The 23,482-nt window shown below is 43.1% G+C and overlaps 1 pseudogene; it reads left to right on the top strand.

Annotated features, from left to right (window-relative positions):
* The first annotated feature begins 13,085 nt into the window (after window positions 1–13,085).
* On the top strand, window positions 13,086–22,331 carry LOC123431382 (annotated as a pseudogene).
* Window positions 22,332–23,482: the final 1,151 nt, after the last annotated feature.

The raw sequence follows: 23,482 nt of genomic DNA, 5'->3' as shown, positions 1-23,482 counted from the left end.
GAGCTTTCCTCATGAGCATGCCCCCTGAGGACACCCTTGAGACTCTCGCGGGGCGGGCCCTTGGAGGGTGGCCTAGCAGGACCCTACGGCCATGTGCCCCATGTGGGTGACGCAAGCTGCGTAGGTGGTGCACGAGCGGTGCCAGCGAGCATGGACAAGGAGGATTTCCACTTTCGTGCTAAGGAAGCAGGGCCAGCTGGTGAGCTCCCAAAGCGTCTCCCAAAGGTTTCCTAATCAATGCGGGAGGACCAAGGCTGGGGCTTGGTAGGACCACGGTCACCCCCAAGCCCACTAGCGTGTCATGTCGAAGTGCTTTTGCATGAGAAGACCACCTTTTTCAGGGCGAGCCGTAGTGTTGTCCCCTTTCAAAATGGTTGTTGTGGCAACCCTTCACGCCAATGTGTTTTCGTGGGAGGAGGACCAAGTCAAGTATAAAAGAGAGGCCCGGTCTCTGTAGTAGGGAGGATACGCTCATCTTTTTCCACTAGGGCAAGAACCCACCTTTGTACTCATCTTCCACCTAAAGCAATCCAAACAAGTAGGAGCAGGGTTTTACACCTAAAGGTGGCGCGAACCTCGGTAAAATGCTCGCGTGTTCTTGTTCGCTTTCCTTAGCTCGAGCCATCAGAGAGTCTCGGTGAAAGTTGAGAGATGGAACGGGGTAGGAGAGTGAGCACACCCCACAGTTCGAACCTTTTTTGGGTCTGCGGAGCCCTGATTCCGACAACAAGGTTGATGAAGAAGGCCTCCGTGAACAATCCCCATCTAGCAGAGTGCTGGAACGGAGCTCTAGATGGCCTCCCGTCGGAACAGAGACTTGCGGGGCGTCAAAAGTATTTTGGAACCTCCTGTGGAGTTTTTTGGGTAAATAGGAATTTATAAGCTAGATAACAAGGTAGGGGATCCACGAGGCGGCCACAAGCCATCAGGCTATGCCCCCAAGGTCGCGCCCTGATGGCTTTTGGGGGCTTTGTGTGCTTGTTTGCCTTCTTCCGATGGTCCATGGTCTTCTTTTGGTCCAGAAAAATTTCACAAGAAGTTTTAGGTCTATTGTGCTTCGTTTGGTACTCGAACCTGGAAAGTGGAAAAACATGTAGAAACCAACAAATGGCACTAGGCACTAGGTCAATAGGTTAGTTTTCAAAAATAATATAAATTGGTAGATAAGTTCATAAAACATGTTCTAAAATGATAACATAAAAGCATTGTTGGATTTCGGGCTCCGCAAAACCTTAAGGATTCGAACTCAGGAGCATGTGCGAAGATCTCTCATGGCCTGACCTCGCCTAGCTCTCTACTCGACGAGAACGACGAAGAACTCACGCAATGGTGAGGGAAACACAAGGCACGACAGTTTACCTAGGTTCGGGCCGCTGGGAAGGATAAAACCCTACTCCTGCTTTTGTGGATTGCCTCTCGTAGAGGTTGAGGAATGAATTAGTACATCGTTCTCCAACCTCCTAAGGCTAGGTGGCCTCGGCGGTCGCCTCAACGGTGCGATGGTGGGTGAGTGAATGGCTCAGGGTCGGTCCCCTTCTAGAAGCAACCTATCCTCCATCTATAGTGGCGGCCCTGGTCCTCTTCCCTCGTAGCTTTGGTCGGAAGGGATCCCACAACGGCCAATTTCCAAGGGGAACATGCCTCCCGTGTCGTAAAGTGGTCTTCGTTTGCAAAGTAGCTACCAGCGTTGTAGGGGCTGGCTCGGGGATGACGTCTATCCTGCTGGCGAGCAGCCACGGTCTTGTTGGACCAGAATGGAAATCTTTAGAAGATGCCTTGGGAACCCGCGTTCGTCTTTGCCCCCTTTGAACCAAAGGGGAAGCTGCTCTGCTCTGTTGTCTGTTGCTCACCTGTCCTTCCCTTGCGTCACCCTTGACTCCTGAGGCCGTGCCTCGCCTCGGAATATCCGTCGCCCTGGAGGGGCCCTGAGGAGGCACCATGCAGGTCTTGATGCTGCTCCTCCTGGCGAGGCTTGGCCCCTCGCGAGGGCCTTGTCATCGGTGATGTCGGGCCCGTTGGTCTTAGATCGGTGGAGTGGGCCAGCCCTGGCTGCAGGCAGGCAGGTCTGGGTACCCCCATTCCCAGAACACCGACAATAGCCCCCGGGCCCAATGTAACAACCTCTTTTTAACTCTCGTGACTGATTTGCCTTTTCTCAAAAATTAGGACCAACTAATTTTTTTATGAGTGCTTGTCATGCTTGAAGGGACTGTTGCTTGCTTGCGTGCTTGTATGCCTATGTTTGATTCTCAATAATTCCTGTTACTCTCCAGACTCACCCCCTTATCCCAAAACTCTTACCTAATGATCATGCCATGTGTTTAGAACCAGAAACTATTTTTACCAAATATTATTTTTAGCAAAAAGCATTTCCTTGATTTAAGCTTTCTAAACCACCTGAGTTGGGATTTGTACTATAAGTCCTCAAATTAGGGAAGTTCTTTTGCACCAAATATTTTATTTAAAAACAATTATCAAATTCTTCCCAAAACCACAATGTTATTATTTTAGAAGTTATTTTACTATTTTATTCAAATGCCTTCATGTGAGGCCAGAAATGGTGTCTTATGAAGGAAAGTTACTTTTATTGCTTTCAAAATATTTAAGAAAATTTAGGGAAACTCAGTGGACATATATATTCCATATATATGAGTTTCAACACATGTTCATGTTCAAAATATTGGGCAAACCCCTTCAAAACCCTTCCTCCCTATTTCAAGATTTTGGAATATTCTTGTAAGAAATATTCTCAATAAATTCCTGTAAAATTCTAGCATGTCACATATGATATATGTGATGATCTTGCCAAGTTTCGTCTCAATCAAAGTTGATTTGAATCCCCTAATAATTCTAAAACCCTATCTGTCCAGATCCAAATTTGAGCAACTCTACATTGTCAAGTGTCTCCAATTGTGCTAAAATTTGGTAGACATGTTCTAAGACTCCGATTATGTAACCACACCAAGTGGTGCATCAAGGAGAATAGAATAACTTGTTCCAAGCCCCTCAAAACCCTCCCTGTTGATTTCTGACTTTGGGAAACTTTACATTATAAATTTTCTCCAATTGACCCAAAACTTTTTGGGCATGCCCTAATGCTCAAATAATGCCCCCACACCAAGTATTGGATTTGTGTTAATTGATTTGAATAGCATTGTAGGCAAAAGGTCATTTCTGCTCATTTGATGGGGTTTTCAAGTCTACATTCGAAACCTTCTCCATCAAATCCCAAATTTGGTGTCCAAGCTTATTTTCATCTATTATTTGATCATGTTAAGTTACATATCAATTCAAGCCCATCTGGTTGCCCTGACACTCATCAAACACCTTGTATGCAGTCACCTAAGTGGCCCCTTCCACTTTTACCCTTAATCTCAAATTTCTACACCAGCTCTATATATTTACATTTTACCTCTAGTAGCTTTGCCATGACCTGTGGTTAATTATTGGAGAGAGGCTCCATGTAGCTCCCTCTCATTTTAACCCTTGGATCACCATTTTTACCCCTCTTGCCCCACCTCTGCTTAAGTTAATGCCCGCACCTCTTTACAGAGGGTCCCTAGCATCCCAAGGCATCATTTTAAACCAATATATGGCATGCTCATTTGGGGAAAATGAGCAGCACATCTACAAGTTGATTTCTGGCTGAATTGTAGCTTTATACAACAAGTACTAGCTACCCTCCTTTACTTGAGCTCAAACTTGGCAGTGTTGAAGTATTTGCATAGCTAACACTGCCAGACATAATGTTTCCCCAAGACTCCCCATATGAAAATCATTTTTCTTAGCTCCAAGTTTGCTGTTGCAAACTTGACCTCAGTCAAAACCCCACCTACCCTGCTCCATACGAAACAAAACTCCAGAGTCATCTTTCTGCATAAGTGCCTTGCTTGTAGAACATCCTTGACTGGTCAAAAGGCTAATGTAGATATGAGTGGCCATGGTGACCATCTTCCTGGCATGCACAAACGGTGCTCCACACCTTGTCTTCATCTTCCAGTCTGTATCCAGCCATTGCAACGTGTCTAAGCATGCCATGGGACCTCCCCTTGACTGTTCAAAGCCTTCCCTGATGTTGGCTAGCCTTCAAAGTACCCCTGGGGCACGTGGCCACCATGCACAGGGAGTTCTCGAGAGCTCCCGAGCTCTCTCTCTCTCTTTCCCCTATCTTATCTTTTCTCCCTCGAGCCACTGTTGCCCCTGCATCTCGCCCCCTCTCCCTACTGCACCTATAGAGCTCCCCTTGAGCCCCCTCTCCTCCCAAGCTTCCTCCTCCTTCCATGGCCGCAATGGCCACTTCGGCCATGCTCGAATTCGGGCTCGCGCGTCTCCCTCCTTCCCTTCTAGCTCCCCCAGAGCTCTCCACAGACCCCCCGTGCTCCCTCCTTTACATCCCATCGCTAGAGCATCCCCAGCAAGGGCCGAACCCCTGCGGCCTCCGCCATGGCAAGGGTCCCCCTCACCCCCGAAGGTCTCCTACGGGGCTGGGCCACCAGGCGGGTGCAGAGCTCCTCCCTAAGCTCGACGGGGGCCGCGACATTGCCAGCCATCGTCGGAGCCACCGGGGCGAGCTTCGCCGTGGCCCTGCCTCCCGCTCCCCTGCTCCTCCTCTATTCGGCGAGAGGAGGGAGAAGGTACTACAAGTGGGGCCCTGCGTCAGTGACCGCAGTGCCGGGACCAGCCGTCTTAAGTAGAGGCGGGTGCCGGGTGGTTTCCTTCCCACGCGGAAGGCATGAAACACGCAGGGCGCCTCCTGCGTGGCCACGACTCGCCAGGCCGGGCCAACGGGCCGACCCAAGTCCGCCCCTGCGCCGGCAGGCGCAGGATAGCCCCTGTTGCTGAGCTCCTTTTACTCATTTTTCCTTTTTACAGATTTTCAAAAATCTCGAATAAAATCATTTGAGCTCCAAATTTGATGATTCAAAATCCTGGAGGTTCCTAAAATCAAGGGCTATCCAAAGATGTGCCTTGCACATTTTTCCAGGCAACTTCTCTATTGTATCATTATTCAGATACAGATTTGAATACTCCTAGCCTCTCCTTTCAAAATTCCTATAGCATCCAAATCAACTCCAAATGGAGTGATTCCAAATTCCAGAGCCTTCTAATATCATATCCTATTTTTGAATCATTGGTCAATATTTTTGTATGGCATATTTCTGTTGCAATAAATAAATAGCTCCCTTTTTCTATTTATCCAATATTGGAAAATCCCTGTATATTCATATCAACTCCAAATCCAGTAAAACAACTTCTTAAATAATTCAAAAATTATGCTCTATTAAATGAGTGCCTCCACTCATCTTTATCATAATATTTTTTCTAGCCTTCTTTAAGGATCACCTATTCCTCTTTTCATCCACTCAAAAATACGTGATGGTTCAAACCTCCTATAGCAAGCTTCAGATATTTTTCTTATGACGAGAGGTCCAAGAATAATATAAATCCTATTTATTTAGCACTTTTGTTTTTTGCTTGTTGATTGGTTTACTGGGTTGTTTCCGACGATAGTTGACGGAGTAGATGGAGTACTCGGAGTTGGACCGGAAGACCTCGAAGACCCCGAGGACTTATGTGAGCAAAGGCAAGCAACCCTTTGACCATGTTTGAGCAAATATTGTATTGCATGCTAGTAGAGAAATTATTCCCGTTGCATATGATCATGAATATTCGGTAAATCATCGATATGATGTTTCTGATGGATCCTCCAGAGCACTTGCATTTTAGCATGATCCTACCACCTATGAGGGTCACGCTAATATCATGTTGACAAGTCGAGCTAAGCATAGTAGAAGCATGAGCATGATGATGGAAAATAACAAAGGTTTATGAAAACCCCGTCGGGTGCCACTAATGCCCGAGGGTGATGATGAGTTAGGTGACCACTTCAGGAGAAGTGGTGCACCGGGTGTATGCTAGCGTGAGTGGTTTCGGAAATGGGATTAGATTTATGATGTGTCGACCGTCCCAACCTTACATGTGCGACCACGTTACCCCTTTATGGGACGGGGCTTTGTTGATTACTCTGGTCGGTGGTAGCAAAGAGCCACATTACTAGTGGCGGGAGTGGTGTGTGGTCACTCTCGTGACGGTGTCGTGCCACGTAGGACCACTATGCCATTTTTACGTGTTTCGGGCACACCATTGGTCCCCGCATGGATGATACTGTCCAGAGTTGGTGCTCGTAAGACGTACATCATGTGGGCTGGGTACCAATCGAGTGGACCTCTTTGTCTAGTATCGTCAGGGGGACGACATTGATCGGGTACTTACCTCGGGTATGTTATATACCGCGAGTCGTGGATGATACGAAAGTTTCTATGATCTCGTGGGTACAATGTTCAACCTATGCAGAGTGTCAAACTATTCGAATAGCCGTGGCCACGGTCAAGGACAGTTGGGTGGTGTAGCTTAAACTACGTCCAGTCGTTTCCGCATAAACCAAGTGTGTGTGTGTTCAAAAAGACATCTGAGTAAGAATGGATATGACCAAGTTGGGTGGTGTTGCTTAAACTACGACCAGTCGTTTCCGCATAAACCAAGTGTGTGTGTGTTCAAGAACACATCTGAGTAAGAATGGATATGACCAAGTTTGGTGACTTGGCATATCGGGTGAACCCGATGTGTTCAACCCCAACATATATGTTGATATCTGTAACCTGTTCTTTCAATATGATCTAGCTTATGATGCATATCCATACCCGTCTATGATCATGTTTGTTTACATTCAAAACTTGCTTTCCACAAATACTTCATATTAATTGTTACCATACCAACTGCATTATCCATATCATGGGTTGTTTGCGAGTACATTCAAAGTACTCATTGGCTTTCCACTTGTTATTTCATTGACCAGGTATGAGAGAACATGATATGGTCAAGAGTAACTTGGTGACGTTCCTGCGAGCTAGGACGCTTCCCAGTCAGAATGCATGTAGGTTAAGGATGATGGCATGGGTTCATGCTTTCGACCAATATTTCCGTTATTGGTCAGTTTGGGTGTGTTGGCCCTCAGGGCCCTATATATGTAGGACTTGACCGCAAGGGTCATTTATTGTATCAAACGGTATGTATGGATGTAAGACTCTTGTTATTCAGTTTTTGTGTGTTCGGTGAGCATTGATCTCTGGGATCACTAAGCACATTCATTTTGGCGATCTCGACTCATAAGTCGGGGTCCCCACGGAGCTGGTATCAGAGCCATCCTGACTGTAGGAGGTCCTTAGTTAGCACGGACGTTAGTTAGCAAAAACTGATTTCCAAACCCTTCAAAAGTACTTGCAAAACAAGTATCTTTCTCACCTCTCCTAATTTTTCAAAGGAAGCAAGGTTTTTGCCTTAGCACTTCCACTCTTATTCTCTTGACACTCCTCGTCCGCTTCTTCACAAGTTGCGATGATCACTAGCACCCTTATGCCCTCTGACCACGGGATTACTTAAAATCCTCTTGGGTAACTTGGAAGGAAGCAACCTTTCCAAGCGACCACCCAGGTACTGAAAGACAAAGATGACAATGCTACGACCAGACGACACCAACAGAACCACCTCCATGAGGGACAAGGACATCGAGATCCAGAAGATGGCGACACCCTCGACACTGTTCCGGAGTGATGCCACCTTCACCTATGATGATCAGGACCTAATGTGTGCAAGATCATGATCTGCATCGCTAATAGAGTGACACTGTCAACATTAAGGTTGTGTCGACCACCACCAGTGGATGAGAACCTCGCCATTTGGTCCGCCTCACCATAGTGAGCAGGAAAACGGTTCTCTTCATCCCCCTCTCTAGGTGTCGATATTGTGATCAACGTGACTAACGGGTCGGAACTCTATCATTCCTTGCTGATAACATTGCATAAAGGTTGTTCACTTGGAACTCTCAACGCCCCGGAAGATATGAAGACAATGAAAAGTTTGCGAAGATGACAGAAGATCCTCTCAATGTCAGCCGTGAGGAACCACCTTCGTCGGCAACTCTCCAAACAGTAATACATCAGGAATTCTTTTCAGCCCAAGTCATTTCGGCAAACAACAACAAGACGCACAACAACACCATGAGAAGACCCAGAAGACTAAGTAGACCCTCTTCGGGACACAAAGCAAGCACAACGGTCGAGTCCGAAAATCCCTAGGGTAGGATGAGTCATGAATCCCCTATGCAAAGCCGAGTCCGTGAAATGGTTCGAATGGAACCATGTTGTGTGTTGCTTGTTTTTGGCTGTTTGTGCTTTGATATAAGTCGCACTTTTGCTTTAGGAAACAAGCATGTGGTTATATCACCTGCCTTATCTTGATGTTTGAGTTGAATTTTCCAACACTTGTTTGATTGCACTTGCACTATAGCACCCCTTAGGCACTCCTCTCTGTGCTACTCTCTCTCTCTCCCTCACCCCTCTCGACAACGGAAGACCAGTAAGACAAGATGCACCAAGGATCCACTTCGATGGACAACTAACACTAAAGACACTAACTATACCATGCTCAACCACACGCAACCTGTAGAGGTTATGCTTTCCTCGAGATTGGAAGCCCTCCCTAGTCCAACCTAACCTTCAGAAACCTTTCTGGCTCAAATTTCTTGTCACGTGTCCAATGCACGGATTTGCCAGAACACCCATCGAGCCCCGATAAAACCCCCGCTTAGCATCAGGTTCTTTATGGAACGAGTGATCACAGGGAGCGACTATCCTTCATTCTTAACCTAGAACCATAACCCTCATGCCATAAGAAGCATCATTCTCGGATATAAGAGTATTAGACTAAGCTTGTTGTGACGATAGTATTCTTGAGGATATAGCTAGACTATCTTGGTGGATCGTAAGACCCTTATAAATGTAGGTGAACTTGGTGGAACAAGTTGATAAAGTAGCATGACCTACATATTCCTAGAGTAAGTTGGATTCAGTAGGACGATTATGATCAGGGGCAATAATTCTTGGTGGTATAATTGACTATCAAGTAGGTGATATGGTTTGATGATTTTACCATAATGACTTGGAGTACCAGGTAAGAGATCTTGTTGGACTTGAGTTTTGATTTAAATAGGTAATATCAATAGAGTATCGATGATTACAGAGACCACATGGTTCGGAGCAAATTGGATTTAGCCCGATGATCTCAATCATGATACCATGTTTATCGGTGGATAACGAGTAGAAGTAATTGGAGTTATAGAAGTAACTTACGAACCTGTATAAGCATGGCCTTGGAGATTAGTTGGCCATGATATTGGAAGTTGGTGGATATACTATGACGTAATCCTTGCGGTAACATGTGAATTATGAGGACTCTAAGTGATCCTGTAGAACCCCATCAATATCGGATTTGTAGGAGTGATGGGTCCAGTGGTGATCGACCAGATTGATCGATCACTTGATCGGATTCGTAGAAATAAAACAAGATATTGGGTTGGTATACTATGTGTTTCCTTAATATATAAATGCAGTACCCTCCCCGTTGGATGACCTAGCTGAGCACATGGATTCGTAGTGTCATAGTTCAAGCTTAGCAACTTGTATGCTCTCCCGAAGATTTTTACATAGAGATGCATGAGTAACGTAGTTATAGTAAACCTATGAGATTTAGGATAAGGTCTTCCCTCAGACCTCGGAGTTGACTAGCATGAGTGGTGTGGAGTTGACATATGTGAGAAGGTATCTTTGATGAAGTAGGGTGATTTTGTCCAGAGTGAGAGGTCTGATTATTGGCATCTAAGGAATGTGCTTAGAGAAAAGATGATAACCGTTCACCCACATCCTAAGTTCCTTCAGACTCTAAAGCTTCACCCAGCCATAAGGTGGTTGGATTATGACCATCGAAACTGACTCTAAGTCGTTGTAATATGGCCAGTACTTCGGTCGACCACCACCCGTCGTGTCTATGATGAACATGGGCATGCAGGACCGGGTCATGTTGGACCACAAACCCCTCGGCCAGCGACCACCCATAGCAATTTCCCGTTCTCCTCGCCTGTCTCATGAGCACTGTACTTATGTCATGGATGGGGAAATATGTTGTTATCCTCATGGATGACATACTTATTCACCCAATAAGAGGAAGAACACCTTAGTCTTGTTTGGGCGAGCCCCAAGAACATCGATCGCTATGCCTATCGAGTGTTATCTCAAGAGGATGGGTTTTTCAAAGCGACCTCAAGACAGCGGAAGTCTATCCTACCGAAGACAAGACGAAGAACCGCCATAGTTGGGAAACCACGGCAGTGACGAAGAGGCAATAGAAGTCAATCACCGCTCCTGCGCCAACTACATCAACAATGCCAAGAAGCCTCAGCGATTCAAGACGATGAAACCTTTGGACAGCGAGGGAAATCAGAGAGCCTCTTGTTGGTCCAAATTAAGGACGAGAGTACTGGCTGGATCATGGTGAAAACCTGCTAAAGGTGATTCCCCAACTTGTCGAGCTGCAGACCTTGGGAGTGGATGACTGGTCTATACTCTTGGGTGCCCAACTCTTCCAGAACTGCTCACGAACCATTCCCTATGATAGGACCCATCCTACACGCTGAGTCTCCCAGCTTAAGACTCATGGGCGAGACCCAACCCAAACCCTTTCATGAGAAGCCTTCGAAGACCACTACAACACCCTCGAGGATGAAGACCACCTGCGACCGTAGCTTGTCTGCCTTAATGGAGTCAAGGACTTCCCCGTCAGCAGGGAGCTACGTGAAGACCTTGTCCATATGTTCTAACACGAGACATCTAGATGTCACTAACCGGCTAGAGCAGCCCCGGTACCAGAACCCAAACACATTATCTTGCCACGTATTCCTACCTTGGAATGCACTTGCAAGCCAGAACCTTGCACGAACTTAGTTCACCAAGCCCTCGACCATGAGTCAAGCCTAACTTATTGCGAGAACCCGCTCATGGTCGGGGAAGCACGAGCGGAGCATTCAAATTTGTATCATCAAGCACTTCAAGACCACAGGAGCTACACATGGACATGAAGACCACCTCCCACTCAAGATTTTGTATCTCTCCAACCCCTAGCCTAGAAATCTCGGGGACGAGATTTTCTTAAGGGGGTAAGGTCTATAACACCCTGTTTTTAACTCTTCTGAGTGATTTGACTTTCCTCAAAAATTAGCACCAATTTAAAAAAATTATGAGTGCTTTTGATGCTGGAAGTGATTGTTGCTTGCTTGCTTGTATGCCTATGTTTGACTCTCAATAATTCCTGTGTGGGGACCCCGACTTATGAGTCAAGATCGCCAAATGAATATGCTCAGTGATCCCAGAGATCAATGCACACCGGACAATCGGATACTGAATATTAAGAGTCTTACGTCCAAATAACGAATTATTACATCACGTGAATCTATCTGTCCAGAATGAAGCCCTGTTGCTTAAACATGCAGACAAGTTCTTGAATAAGGTTGATATACCCTGGGTACACTTAATCTGGAACACATATTATCATAACACAGTTCCTCAGGGTACCACACTCTGTGGCTCCTTTTGGTGGAGGGATATCTGTAAAAAAACTGGATAACTACAGAGCTGTCACATATATACAGCCCAACAAGGGAGACACTTTTCTCTTTTGGTCTGACTCTTGGGCAGTAGGAAGCTGGTACTTTGATCAATTTTTCCATCTACCTCTATCTGACAGGGCTCATCAAGAGTTGGGTTCTGTTACCTCTTTACTTCAAAATCTTGATAATGATCCAACCTGCAAAAATAGCTGGCTGTTGAATAGTGATGGTAAATCTTATGATGCCAAAAAATATTATATTCATGTGCACTTGCCCATTGTTCCCAACCCACTCCCTGGATGGATATGGAAAAGTTGTTGCACTATGAAAATCAAGATGTTTGCCTGGATGCTCATCATGGACAGGCTCAACACATAGGACATGCTGGAAAGAAGGCACTGGAAGGTGTCTGAGTCAAATCTCTGTATTCTTTGTCATGCTAGAATCAAAGAGGACAGAGATCACCTCTTCTTTACCTGTCTTTTCAGCAACAGGGTTTGGAATTATCTCGAGATCTCATGGCAGGGTAACTCTATGTGGACCACTTCACTGCCAGCCAGAAGGGAGTTTCATCATCCTTTCTTCACTAAAGTTGTGTTTACGACCTGTTGGAATATTTGGACAGTTCGAAATGCCAAGATCTTCAACCATGAGAGACCACGCTTTAGTAAATGGAAATCTGGTTTCCTTCATGATATATCCCTTTTAGCTCACAGGATCAAGGCGAGTTTCTGGGATGACTTACTTAAGTGGATATCTTTCTTACCTCCTTGAGGTTTGTACTCTTCTCACCCACCCTCCTCACTTGTACATCCCAACCTCCTCTCATGTACATATAATCTGTTAATGGAATAAAAGAAAAGATGTGGGGGTGTTTCCCTACAGTAGCTTGTCAAAAAAAGGGAGGTCCTACAAGGCCAAATCACACGGATACAACTAGTAGCGGAAATCTTAGGGCTAAGCGGGTGCCCATGACATCAGCCTACACCAGCACGCATTCTTACTGGGAAGCGTCCTACTTCATAGGGGTGTCTCCGAAGACGTACTCCTCTCCAAACTCCGGTCCTTCCATATCTGGTCAATAATATAGCCAGTGGCAAGCCAATGAGTACTTTTGAATGTACTCGTAAACAGTCCATGATAGGAACAATGCAATTGAAGTATAACAATAATATGCATCTTTGGTGGACAACAACTTGGTTGTTCTAAACATGATTCATGGTATGCAACATAAGTTAAATGTTACTTGAAGAACAGGTTACAGATACCAATATATCTATCGAGGGCTGAACACTTCGGGTTCACCCTATATGCCAAGTCACCAAACTTGGTCATATTAACTGTTTCATAAAACACCATTTATCACATACTCACACACACTCGGTTTATGCGGGAACGACTGGACGTAGTTTAAGCAGCACCACCCAACTGTCCTTGACCGTGGACATGACTATTCGAATAGTTTTACACTCTGCAGAGGTAGTTGATACGTCCATTTTGCATCATGCTTTTATATTTATATTTATCGCATTATGGGCTCTTATTACACATTATGGTACAATACTTATGCCTTTTCTCTGTTATTTACATGAAGAGAGAGAATGCCGGCAGCTGGAATTCTGGGCTGGAAAAGGAGCAAGTTTGAGATACCTATTCTGCACAACTCCAAAAGCCGTGAAAATCAGCGAGGAATTATTTTGGAATATATTAAAAATAATGGGCGGAAGAAATACTGGAGGGGAGCCACGAGGAGGTCACGAGCCTCCCAGGCGCGCACCACCCCCCTTGGCGCGCCTGGGGCTCGTGGGCCCCTGTTACCCCTCCGGCTCCCATCTTCTGCTATATAGAGGGTTTCGTCCAAGAAAAATCAAGGCAGATCTTTTCGTAAGAAACGCCACCGCCACGAAGCGTAACTTGAGCAGAACCAATCTAGAGCTCCGGCAGGGCCGTCCTGCCGGTGAAACTTCCCTCCCAGAGGGGGAAATCGTTGCCATCGTCATCACCAACACTCCTCTCATCCGAGGGGACTCATCTCCATCAACAAGTTCATCAGCACCATCTCATCTCCAAACCCTAGTTCATATCTTGTACACAATCTCCGTCTCGCGACTCCGATTGGTACTTGTAAGGTTGCTAGTAGTGTTAATTACTCCTTGTAGTTGATGCTAGTTGGATTACTTGGTGGAAGATCATATGTTCAGATCCTTAATTCTATTCAATACCTCTCTGATCATGAACATAATTATGCTTTGTGAGTAGTTACGTTTGTTCTTGAGGACATGGGATAAGTCTTGCTATAAGTAGTCATGTGAGTTTGGTATTCGTTCGATATTTTGATGCGTTGTATGTTGTCTTTCCTCTAGTGGTGTTATGTGAACGTCTACTACATGACACTTCAGCATTATTTGGGCCTAGAGGAAGCCATTGGGAAGTAATAAGTAGATGATGGGTTGCTAGAGTGAAAGAAGCTTAAACCCTAGTTTATGCGTTGCTTCGCAAGGGGCTGATTTGGATCCACCAGTTTAATGCTATGGTCAGACTTTGTCTTAATTCTTCTTTCGTAGTTGCGGATTCTTGCGAGAGGGGTTAATCATAAGTGGCATGTTTGTACAAGTAAGGACAGCACCCAAGAACCGGTCCACCCACATATCAAACTATCAAAGTAGCGAACGCGAATCATATGAACATGATGAAAACTAGCTTGACAAAAATTCCCATGTGTCCTCGGGACCGCTTTACCTTATATAAGAGTTCGTCCAGGCTTGTCCCTTGCTACAAAAGGGATTGGGCCATCTTGCTGCACGTTTTTTACTATTGTTACTTGTTACCCGTTACGAATTATCTTATCCCGCAACTATCTGTTACCGATAATTTCAGTGCTTGCAGACAATACCTTGCTGAAAACCACTTGTCATTTCCTTCTGCTCCTCGTTGGGTTCGACACTCTTACTTATCGAAAGTACTATGATAGATCCCCTATACTTGTTGGTCATCAAGACTCTTTTCTGGCGCCGTTGCCGGGGAGTGAAGCGCCTTTGATGAGTGGAATTTGGTAAGGAAATATTTATATAGTGTGCTGAAATTTATTGTCACTTGTCACTATGGAAACTAATCCTTTGAGGGGCTTGTTCGGGGTATCTTCACCTCGACTGGAAGCACAACGAGTTGCTCCTCAACTTACTGCACCTACTGAAAATATTAATTATGAAATTCCTTCGGGTATGCTAGAGACAATGTTGGCTAATCCTTTTACAGGAGATGAAGTATGTGGTTTATTTAAGCTTGCGGGTTTGCCCAAGGATGAGGTCAAGAAGAAGGTATTTCCCTTATCTTTGAGGGATAGAGCATTGACATGGTATAGGCTATGTGATGATACTGGATCATGGAACTACAACCGATTGAAATTGGAATTTCGTCAAAAGTTTTATCCTATGCATTGGGTACATCGTGATCAGAATTATATCTAAAAAATTTGGCCTCGTGATAGAGAAAGTATCGCTCAAGCTTGGGGAGGCTTAAGTCAATGTTATATTCATGCCCCAACCATGAGCTCCCTAGATAAATTATTATTATGAACTTTTATGCTCGGCTTTCTCATGACAATTGCACCATGCTTGACACTTCTTGTACCGGTTCTTTTATGAAGAGAGATATTGATTTCAAATGGGATTTATTGGAAAGAATTAAACACAACTCTGAAGATTGGGAGTTTGATGAAGGTAAGGAGTCAGGTATGAATCTTAAGTTCGATTGCGTTAAATCCTTCGTTGAAATAAATACTTTTCGTGATTTTAGCGCTAAACATGGACTTGAATGTGAGATAGTAGCTTCTTTATGTGAATCATTTGCTGCTCATATTAATCTCCCTAAGGAGAAGTGGTTTAAATATCATCCTCCCAATGAAGTTAATGTAGTAAAACCCAATCCAGCTGAAGCGGAAGTTATAGCTTATAATGGTTCTATTGTTCCTAGTGCTTACATTGAGAAACCACCTTTCCCTATTAGAATAAAGGATCATGCTAAAGCTGCAACTGTGATACGTCAGGGTTACATTAGAACACCCACACCCCCTTAGCAAATTAAAGTTGAACCTAGTATTGCTATTATTAAGGTTCTCTTGGCCGATAATGTTGATGGGCATGTTATTCAATTCTGTGAAGTTGCTGCTAGAATTGCTAAACCTCATGCTAGAGATAAACATAAATGTGTTGTTGGCATGCCTGTTGTTTCTGTTAGGATAGGAGATCATTGTTATCATGGTTTATGTGACATGGGTGCTCGTGTTAGTGCAATTTCTTAATCTTTATATAATGAAATTAAAGATGATATTGCACCTGTCAAGATGGAATTTATTGATGTTACTATTAAACTTGCTAATAGAGATACTATCTGCCCTGTGGGAATTGTTAGAGATGTTGAAGTCTTGTCTCGTAAAACTAAGTATCCTACTGATTTTTCTCGTTTTTTCTACCACACAAGATAGCTTTTGTCCCTTCATATTTGGTAGACCTTTCCTCAATACTGTTAATGATCAAATTGATTGTGAGAAACAAATTGTTACTGTTGACTTTGGAGGTGTGTCACATGAATTTAATTTTTCTAAGTTTGGTAGACAACCTCATCCAAAAGAATTGTCTACTAAGGATCAAATTATTGCTCTTGCTTCTATTGATGTGCCTCCTACTGATCCTTTAGAGCAATACTTGCTTGAACATGAAAATGATATGCATATGGATGAAAGGAATGAGATAGATAGAGTTATCTTTGAACAACATCCTATACTTAAGAATAATTTGCCTGTTGAATTACTTGGAGATCCAGCTCCACCAAAGGGTGATCATGTGTTTGAGCTAAAACAATTACCTGATACTCTTAAGTATGCTTATCTTGATGAAAAAGAGATATATCCTATTATTATTAGTGCTAACCTTTCAGAGAATGAAGAAAAGAAATTATTGCAAACTCTGAGGAAGCACCGTGCTGCTATTGGATATAATCTTGATGATCTTAAGGGCATTAGTCCCACTCTATGCCAGCATAAAATTAAAACTGATCCTGATTCCAAACCAGTTGCCGATCACCAACAAAGGTTAAATTCTAAAATGAAAGAGGTGGTAAGAAAAGAAATACTAAAGCTCCTCGAAGCAGGTATTATTTATCCTGTTGCTCATAGTGATTGGGTAAGCCCGGTGCATTGTGTCCCTAAGAAGGGAGGTATTACTTTTGTCCCTAATGATAAAGTTGAATTGATCCCACAAAGAATTGTTACTGGCTATAGGATGGTAATTGATTTTAGGAAATTAAATAAAGCTACTAAGAAAGATCATTACCCTTTACCTTTTATTGATCAAATGCTCGAAATATTGTCTAAACATACACACTTTTTCTTTCTAGATGGTTATTCTGGTTTCTCCCAAATACCTGTTGCACAATCTGATCAGGAGAAAACCACTTTTACTTGCCCTTTTGGTACCTTTGCTTATAGACATATGCCTTTTGGTTTATGTAATACACCTGCTACCTTTCAAAGATGTATGATGGCTATATTCTCTGACTTCTGTGAAAAGATTGTTGAGGTTTTCTTGGATGATTTCTCCGATTACGAATCTTCTTTTGATGATTGCTTGAGCAACCTTGATCGAGTATTGCAGAGATGTAAAGATATTAACCTTGTCTTGAATTGGGAGAAGAGCCACTTTATGGTTAATGAAGGCATTGTCTTGGGACATAAAATTTCTAAAAGAGGTACTGAAGTCGAAAAGGCTAAAGTTGATGCGATCGAGAAAATGCCATGTCCTACAGACATTAAAGGTATAAGAAGTTTCCTTGGTCATGTTGGTTTCTATAGAAGGTTTATTAAAGACTTCTCTAAGATTTCTAGGTCTCTCACCAATCTCTTGCAAAAATATATTCCATTTGTTTTTTATGATGATTGTGAAGAAGCATTTGAAATACTTAAGAAGGCCTTGATAACTGCACCTATTGTTTAACCACCTGATTGGAACCTACCTTTTGAAATTATGTGTGATGCTAGTGATTATGTTGTTGGTGCTATTATAGGACAAAGAGTTGATAAGAAAATAAATGTTATTCATTATGCTAGTAAAACTCTATACAGTGCCCAAAGAAACTATGTTACTACTGAAAAAGAATTTTTAGCAGTTGTGTTTGCATGTGATAAGTTCAGATCTTATACTGTTGATTCCAAAGTTACTATTCACACTGATCATGTTGCTATTAAATATCTCCTGGAAAAGAAAGATGCTAAACCTAGACTTATTAGATGGGTTCTCTTGCTACAAGAATTTGATTTGCATATTGTTGATAGGAAGGGTGTTGAGAACCCCGTAGCAGATAACTTGTCTAGGTTAGAGAATGTTCTCGATGACCCACAACCTATTGATGATAGCTTTCCTGGTGAACAACTGAATGTCATCAATGCTTCACGCAGTACACCATGGTATGCTGATTATGCTAATTATATTGTTGCTAAATATATACCACCTAGTTTCACATACCAACAAAATAAAATTTTCTTTTATGATTTGAGACATTACTTTTGGGATGATCCTCACCTTTATAAAGAAGGAGTAGATGGTGTTATTAGACGTTGTGTACCTGAGCATGAACAGGGACAGATCCTATAGAAGTGTCACTCCGAGGCTTACGGAGGACACCATGCAGGAGATAGAACTGCACACAAGGTATTGCAATCCGGTTTTTATTGGCCTACTCTCTTCAAGGATGCTCGTAAGTTTGTCTTGTCTTGTGATGAATGTCAAAGAATAGGTAATATCAGTAAACGTCAGGAAATGCCCATGAATTATTCACTTGTTATTGAACCATTTGATGTTTGGGGTTTTGATTATATGGGACCTTTTCCAAAGTCCAATGGTATACTCATATTCTAGTTGCTGTTGATTATGTTACTAAGTGGGTAGAAGCTATTCCAACTAGTAGTGTTGATCATAACACCTCTATTAAGATGCTTAAAGAAGTCATTTTTCCTATATTTGGAGTCCCTAGATATTTAATGATGGTGGTTCACATTTTATTCATGGTGCTTTCCGTAAAATGCTTGCTAAGTATGATGTCAACCATAGAATTGCATCTCCTTATCATCCTCAGTCTAGTGGTAAAGTATAGTTAAGTAATAGAGAAATTAAATTAATTTTGCAAAAGACTGTTAATAGGTCTAGAAAGAATCGGTCTAAGAAACTTGATGATGCACTGTGGGCTTATAGAACTGCTTATAAGAATTCCATGGGCATGTCTCCGTATAAAATGGTTTACGGTAAAGCATGTCATTTACCTATTGAGCTAGAGCATAAGTCTTATTGGGCAATCAAAGAGCTCAACTTTGTTTTCAAACTTGCTGGTGAGAAGAGGTTATTTGATATTAGCTCATTTGATGAATGGAGAACTCAGGCACATGAAAATGCCAAGTTGTTTAAAGAAAAAGTTAAGAGGTGGCATGATAAAAGGATACAAAAACATGAGTTCAATGTAGGTGATTATGTCTTGCTATACAATTCTCGTTTAAGATTTTTTGCAGGCAATCTTCTCTCTAAATGGGAAGGACCTTGCATTGTTGAGGAAGTATATCGTTCCGGTGCCATAAAAATCAACAACGCGAAAGGCAATTTTCCGAGAGTGGTAAATTGGCAAAGAATCAAGCATTATATCTGAGGTACTCCCATAAATGTTGAAAGTAATATTATTAATACCATAACTCCAGAGGAGTACATAAGGGATATTTACCAGCTTGTTTCAGACTCCAAAAATGAAGAGGTATGTGATACGGTAAGTAAAGTGACTCTAAAAATTTTCCAATAGTAATTTTTCTCCGTTTTGGAATATTTAGAAAAATAGAAAAATTTAAAGTAGTCCGGAAAGCGCACGAGGAGGTGAACAGCCTTCCAGGCACGCCCCACCCCCTGGGCGCGCCTGGGGGGCTCATGAGCACCTCGTGTGTCCCCCAGACTCCGTTTTCTTGTGGAATACTCCTTATGGTCGGTAAAAACTCATTATATAATCTCCCGAAAGGTCTGACCCTCGTATCACGCAAATATCCTCTGTTTTCGTTTCGAGCTGTTGTGCAGACAGATCCAGATCGCTACGGCGTCCCCAAAAGTTCCGAAGGATAAGTTCTTCGAGAAGGTCATAAATCCCTACCTCGCGGAGGTGCTGCAACACCCTCAATCTATCGAGATGCATGCGGGGGTGTTGCACATCCGTGATGTTGAGGGGCCCAAGAGGACCGAAAGGGTAGAGGCGAGGCTCGAAGCAATGGAGCAACAAGTCTTCAAGTGCCAAGGGATGGTGGAACGCGGACTCAAGCCAACCACATGATAATCATGGAGTTCACCAACAAGCATAATATCGATGACAAGGACATCGGGGAGCACCTCTTCAAGCTCTATGACAGAATCGATCATCTCGAAGCCCAGATCTACGACCTGCAGAACCAAAACTGTGAGTATGAGTATAGATTTAAAGCAATGCGGTTGGCTGCAGATTTGAGGATTCCGGACACTCGATCATCTTTCCATGATGGAGAACCTATGCCTTGGAAGACGGAGAATCAACCCCAGACTCCAACAAGTCCACCACCATCACCTCTGAAGGAAGACAATTAAACACATGGGTATGGGCACTCCCCTTGGCTTGTGCCAAGCTTCGGGAAGTTGCCCCGGTATCATATCACCATCACATCATTTGCCTTTACCTTTATCTTAGTTTGATCCTTTTTGGTAATATCTTTATCTAGTAGAATAATTTTCTTAGTATGATCTAGGCTTGAGTTTTGCTTTGTGTTACCCCCAATGTAATCGAGTTCGTGAGTTATAGAATAAAGAGTGTTTTACTTAAGGGCTTTTCTTCATGCCATGATCTAAAGAAAAGAATAATAATAGAACAAAAGAATGAAAGATCCTGTGATGATCCTATGGGAAGTGGTGGCTTCACATATAAAAAGAATGTTAGTTGAAACTTTTTGTGGGTGGACAAACATAGACCTTGGTCGTTGTTGCAATTAATAGGAAGTAATAAAGAAAGAGAGGTTCACATATAAATATATCATCTTTGACACCGTCTATGATTGTCAACACTGATAAAACTATTACATGCTAGGAAGTAGATGTTGGACAAGGAAGACAACATAATGAATTATGTTTACTTGGTTCCGAACAATGCTATATGACTATAGATCCCTTAGCATGTGACGCTTGCTTCCACCTCATATCAGCCAAAACTTCCGCACTAAGTAGAGATACTACTTGTGCATCCATAAACCCTCAACCTAGTTTTGCCATGAGAGTCCACCATACCTACCTATGGATTGAATAAGATCCCTCAAGTAAGTTGTCATCGGTGCAAGAAATAAAAATTGCTCCCCAAATATGTATGATCTATTAGTGTGTGGAAAATAAGCTTTGTACGAACCTGTGATGAGGAAGACATAAAAGCGACAGACTGCATAATAAAGTTCTTTATCACAGGAGGCAATATAAAATGACGTTCCTTCACACTAAGAGATCACACATACAATCCTCAAAAGCGCATGACAACCTATGTTTCCCTCTGCGAAGGGCCTGTCTTGTACCTTTACTTTTTATCTTTAAAAGAGTCATGGTGATCGACACAAATTCCTTATTTCGCCATTATCTTGGCAGGCGGCATGTGCTAGGGAAATATCTATATTCATATATCAACTTGGAAGTAAGTAATCATGAATTATTATTGTTGACATTACCCTTGAGGTAAATAGTTGGGAGGCGAAACTATAAGCCCCTATCTTTCTATGTGTCCAACTGAAACTTCGATCTCATGAGTACCGCGTGAGTATCTCATGATTGAGTACGTGGATTTTCTCTACAAGCTCTTATTTGACTCTTTCCGATGTTATGATAAATTGCAATTGCTTCTATGACTAAAGATTATTGGTTGTTAATACTCAATAAGGTTCTTGATCCATACTTTACATTGTGAAGGAATTGTCACTTTAGCATAAGAGATTATATGACGATATTGTTGTTCTAAATATGATCATGATGCCTGCATGTGTGTATTTTATTTTATCGACACCTCTATCTCTAAACATGTGGGCATATTTATTGATCTCGGCTTCCGCTTGAGGACAAGCGAGGTCTAAGCTTGGGGGAGTTGATACGTCCATTTTGCATCATGCTTTTATATTGATATTTATTGCATTATGGGCTGTTATTACACATTATGGTACAATACTTATGCCTTTTCTCTCTTATTTTATAAGGTTTACATGAAGAGGGAGAATGCCAGCAGCTGGAATTCCGGGCTGGAAAAGGAGAAAGTTTGAGATACCTATTCTGCACAACTCCAAAAGCCGTGAAAATCAGCGAGGAGTTATTTTGGAATATATTAATAATACTGGGCGGAAGAAATACTGGAGGGGAGCCACCAGGAGGTCACGAGCCTGCCAGGCGCGCCTGGGGGGCTCGTGGCCCCCCTGTTAACCCTCCGGCTTCCATCTCCTGCTATATGAGGGTTTCGTCCCAGAAAGAATCAAGGGAGAACTTTTAGGAAGAAACGCCGCCGCCACGAGGCGGAACTTGAGCAGAACCAATCTAGAGCTCCAGCAGGGCCGTCCTGCCGGGGGAACTTCCCTCCCAGAGGGGGAAATCGTCGCCATCGTCATCACCAACACTCCTCTCATCTGAGGGGACTCATCTCCATCAACATATTCATCACCACCATCTCATCTCCAAACCCTAGTTCATCTCTTGTACCCAATCTCCGTCTCGCGACTCCGATTGGTACTTTTAAAGATGCAAGTAGTGTTAATTACTCCTTGTAGTTGATGCTAGTTGGATTACTTGGTGGAAGATCATATGTTCAGATCCTTAATGATATTCAATACCTCTCTGGTCATGAACATAATTATGCTTTGTGAGTAGTTACGTTTGTTCCTGAGGACATGGGATAAGTCTTGCTATAAGTAGTCATGTGAATTTGGTATTCGATCGATATTTTGATGCATAGTATGTTGTCTTTCCTCTAGTGGTGTTATCTGAACGTCGACTACATGACACTTCACCATTATTTTGGCCTAGAGGAAGGCATTGGGAAGTAATAAGTAGATGATGCGTTGCTAGAGTGACAGAAACTTAAACCCTAGTTTATGCGTTGCTTCGCAAGGGGCTGATTTGGATCCACCAGTTTAATGCTATGGTTAGACTTTGTCTTAATTCTTCTTTCGTAGTTGCGGATGCTTGCGAGAGGGGTTAATCATAAGTGGGATGTTTGTCCAAGTAAGGACAGCACCCAAGCACCGGTCCACCCACATATCAAACTATCAAAGTAGCGAACGTGAATCATATGAACATGATGAAACCTAGCTTGACAGAAATTCCCATGTGTCCTCGCGAGCGCTTTACCTTGTATAAGAGTTCGTCCAGGCTTGTCCCTTGCTACAAAAGGGAGTGGGCCATCTTTTTGTACCTTAATTACTATTGTTACTTGGTACCCGTTACGAATTATCTTATCCCGCAACTATATGTTACCGATAATTTCAGTGCTTGCAGAGAATACCTTGTTGAAAACCACTTGTCATTTCCTTCTGCTCCTCATTGGGTTCGACACTCTTACTTATCGAAAGGACTACGATAGATCCCCTATACCTATGGGTCATCAGTAGTACGCTCGACCGACGAGATCCGGGAAACTTCCATGTCACCCATGACTCGCGGTATATAACATACCCGACGTAAGTACCAGATCAATGCCTTTCCCCTTACGATACTAGACAAAGAGGTCCACTCGATTGGTACCCAGCCCACATGTTGTACGTCTTACGAGCACCGACTCTCCACAATATCAACCATGCAGGGACCAACGGTGTGCCTGGAACACGTAAAAACAACATAGTCACCCTACCTGGCACGACCCCATCATGAGAGTGACCACACATCACTCCCGCCACTAGTAATTTGGCTCTTTGCTAGCACC

This window comes from Hordeum vulgare, chromosome 2H (assembly GCF_904849725.1).
Source record: "Hordeum vulgare subsp. vulgare chromosome 2H, MorexV3_pseudomolecules_assembly, whole genome shotgun sequence".
NCBI classification, from domain to species: Eukaryota; Viridiplantae; Streptophyta; class Magnoliopsida; order Poales; family Poaceae; genus Hordeum; species Hordeum vulgare.
This window is presented reverse-complemented; position numbering and strand designations above follow the sequence as displayed.